The following is a 3,656-nucleotide window of genomic DNA, read 5'->3' as shown; positions in this document are numbered from 1 at the left end:
GAACAAATGGGTAGCATAGTCCCTGAGGTCTCGAAATTTCGGACCTCAACCCTGCTGGTCTATAGCGCTCATGTAAGAGGCTATGACCAGGTGATGACCCTCCTAGTGAATTCGGGTGCATCACAAAATTTTGTGAAACTCGCGGCTCTAAGAAAGAGACCGGCGATGTTTGAGTCGCTTTGCCAGGATTGCAAGCGAGAAGAGGCGACCGTTTGTTTAGCGAACGTCGCGCTCGTTAAGTCTGAGGGAGTTCAGGTAGAGCTCGCCTTCAGCTTTAGTGACTTCTATTGTAACGTGAAGCTCACAGTGCTAGGTATGGAGAGTCCATATGACCTCATCTTAGGCATGCCATGGATTGCAAAGTACCAACCATTGATAGGCTGGCGTAGACGCACAGTTGCAAACTCTACGCCGGACACTGGAAAGGATGTGCTCCTGCTAGAGGCGTATGCAACTGATGTCGTGTCGAACACAGTTGAGGGTGCGTTGACGGGATGTCAAACATCACCAATTCCTATCCAGCTCGAGGAGACTGGGGTAGTGAAAAATACGATGGCAAAAAGTCATGCGTCCGAATATCATACACAGAGCCAAAAGCCTATTTCCGTAGATGGCGAGCTGACAGGAAGTCAAGCGTCGCATGAATTGGTACAGTGCCTAGAGCCTGGTGCGGCTAAAAGGGGTGTGTTAGCCAAGAGAGCAACGGCATACGCTTCCCAGTCAAAGGTCCTTTTGACTTGAAGAGCGAGTACACGACCGATTAGGACGATCAAAATCACTTTTAAAAGATTGATCGTTGAATAAGATCCAATACAGAAGGACTGACCTTCGAACAAGATGGTTGAGGCCGTCAAAGACAAAATTGTGGAGGCATCCTCAGCTAAAGTTCTCCGGCAAGTCTTTAAATCTGCCGAGGAGATAGTAAAATTCCCGGAGATGTTGTGGGATCTGCTCCTTGCCGAATCAAAGGAAGGAAAGATCCACAAAAAAGTCACACCAGTTCCAGAAAAGGACTTGGTGGACTGTTGCTCGTCGTCCACTATCGACGAAAGCGTCCTAGAACCTGACAAAAAAGAAACGGTTCACTGCTCGTGGTTGGGATGCCTTTAGAGACAGTCCGCTCTTTGAGGTTCCGTGGAAACATTGCGATGTGTTCCCAGAATAATATGCCGAGTCGCCTACCCTGAACACGGCGACCATAACGGTGCAAGCGCCAATTCCGCGAAAAGATGTTCCGTTGACCTCTATGGGAAAGGCAACTATCTTTTCCGCGTTGGATTTAAAGAATGGCTGCTATCAGGCACTCATGAGAGAGCTCGATGTAGCAAAAATAGCTGTAAGCACCCCAAGTGGTATACTTCGGAGTGGCTTGTGATGCCCCAAAGGTTTGAAAAGCGCACCAACGATATTCAACCGAGTGGTGGCTCACGTGATGCGTCAGTACCGTGCCTCATTACTTTGACAATGTATTCGTGCATGGTAGGGCCGGGGACGGGCTGACCGCAATAGAGTCGCACAAGCGTCATCTAGACGCTGTGTTGCAGACTTTAAAGGACGCCCAATTGTACGTCAACTTGCAAAAGTGCGTCATTGCGGTTCCTGAGATACCTGTGCTGGGCTGCATCGCAGGTACACATGGTGTACGAGCAGACCCATACAAGGTAAAATCGGCAAAGATATGGCCAATCCCACGACACGCGAAGAATTTGCGCCGATTCCGAGGGCTCGCTAATTACTTGCATAAATATAGCAAGAATTGTGCTGAGCGAACTGAACCATTATCTGACCTCCTTAAAATGGACGCAGAATAGATTTAGTTGAAATATCAAGAAGATGCGTTCACATCTATAAGCCGGGTAGGTCGAATGTCTTGGCAGCCGCTTTGTTGCATAGAGGTATGAAACCCGGAAGGTGTGTCTAAAAAGTGCAAATTACAAAGTCATCCGTCACGTTGGCAGCAATGAAGGCATTCCACGTGACGAGCTCATTTTCCTGTGAAGTAAAAGAGAGCTACAGTCAGGACGACTACTGTCGTCTGCTGTTGGATCACTTCGGTGGACGAGAGGTTTCCCTTCCGTCGCACCTGAAAGCTAAGCTAAATCGCTTTAGCTACAGCAATATCCTGTCATGGCATCAGCTTTCACCTTGTGATCCCTTGAAAATCTATGTGCCTCATGACACAGATCTCAAGCTGATGATCCTTCACGAGCTTCATGATGCGCCATCTAGTAGGCATCTGGGCCGTGAAAAGACATTCTTACCTGTGTCAGAGGAATTTTGGTGGCTACACCTATATATATGGGTGGCCAACTATATTCGCTCTTGCGAACAGTGTCAGCGCATAAAGCCTGCACCGTCCAGCAGTGCGCCACTGAAGCCGTTACGGATTCCAACCAACTGTTGGAAGTCAGTAAGTCTGGACTTCATGTTGGCATACCGCCCGATCATAAGAATCGGACGCGGCAGGTCGACTTTGCAGACAGACTGAGCAAAATAGTGCATTTAGCACCATGGACATCATCGATCACAAGCAAGGAGACAGCACTCTAATTCCTGGATCATGCATACCAACTGCACGGGATGTCCGAGTCCATAGTATCTGACCGGTATCCACGTTTTACGTCTGATTTTTGGCGACATGTGTTCGAGCTGCTAGGTAGCAAGCTCCACATGTCGACCGCAAATCATCCCAGACCGATGGCCAAGCAGAACGTGCCTATCGGGTCGTGGCGGGTTTCTTACGCACTATAGCAACTCCCAAAGAGTGGAGCAAGCAATTGCCCTTTGTGGAGTTCGCTATAAATAATAGTGTCTACGCCAGTACGGGTGAGACACCGTTTTATATAAACGGACTACGCCATTTCCGGACGCCAGTCTCATTTGTGCGCAGCCCGAGTCTTAGTGGGGGAGGGCCCCTCACTACGCTCGGTGTGAAAGAGGGACATAGTTTCGTCAATATGACGACGACCCATTAGGGTATTATCTCATCGAAAGAAACTTGCCCTTGTGACCCTGCCAGTTAAGCAGTGGTCAATAAAACTGCGCCCTATGACCGCCCTCTTGGTGGTATCATAGGCGAGTTTGATGCTAAAAGCGTGAGCGAGGCTCAACGCTTTATGGGTGAGCGATTAGCTATTATACGTAAAGTCCGTGACGCAATGGTAAACGCACAGGACAAGAAAAACGAATATGCGGACCGAACTGGTTGCATAATATTAAACGCTTTAGAGTGGGTAGAAAAAGTACTATTAAGTACTGCTACCCTACCCAAAAATGCAATTTCTGTGCTACCTGGAGATACTACGAAGTTGTTGCCGCGTTTCATTGGGCCCTTTACGGTGGTAGAAGAGGTTGGAGACCTGAATTATAGGCTCACCCTTCCCGCGTATAAGAAGACGTACCCCGTATTTTACGTGGGTCGTCTGAAACGGTATTTAGACCCAAATGAGGTCACATATCCCCATCTGGCTAAGGAGACCGATGGTGAGGCCGACTGGGAATCGAGCCCCGATCGGGTGAGGAGGACGGTATAGGTAAAAACTATCGGACCGATGCCTCCCACCACGAATAGGACTTGTAGAGCGAGGGACATCACGCGAGCAACGCGGCTCTCTCAGAATTATCCGTTCAAAGATGTCCAAGCGAGTCTTCAGGCG

The sequence above is a fragment of the Bremia lactucae genome, linkage group LG4 (genome assembly GCF_004359215.1).
Source record: "Bremia lactucae strain SF5 linkage group LG4, whole genome shotgun sequence".
NCBI lineage: Eukaryota > Oomycota > Peronosporomycetes > Peronosporales > Peronosporaceae > Bremia > Bremia lactucae.
The sequence above is the reverse complement of the archived record's forward strand: the minus strand, read 5'-3'. Positions refer to the sequence as shown.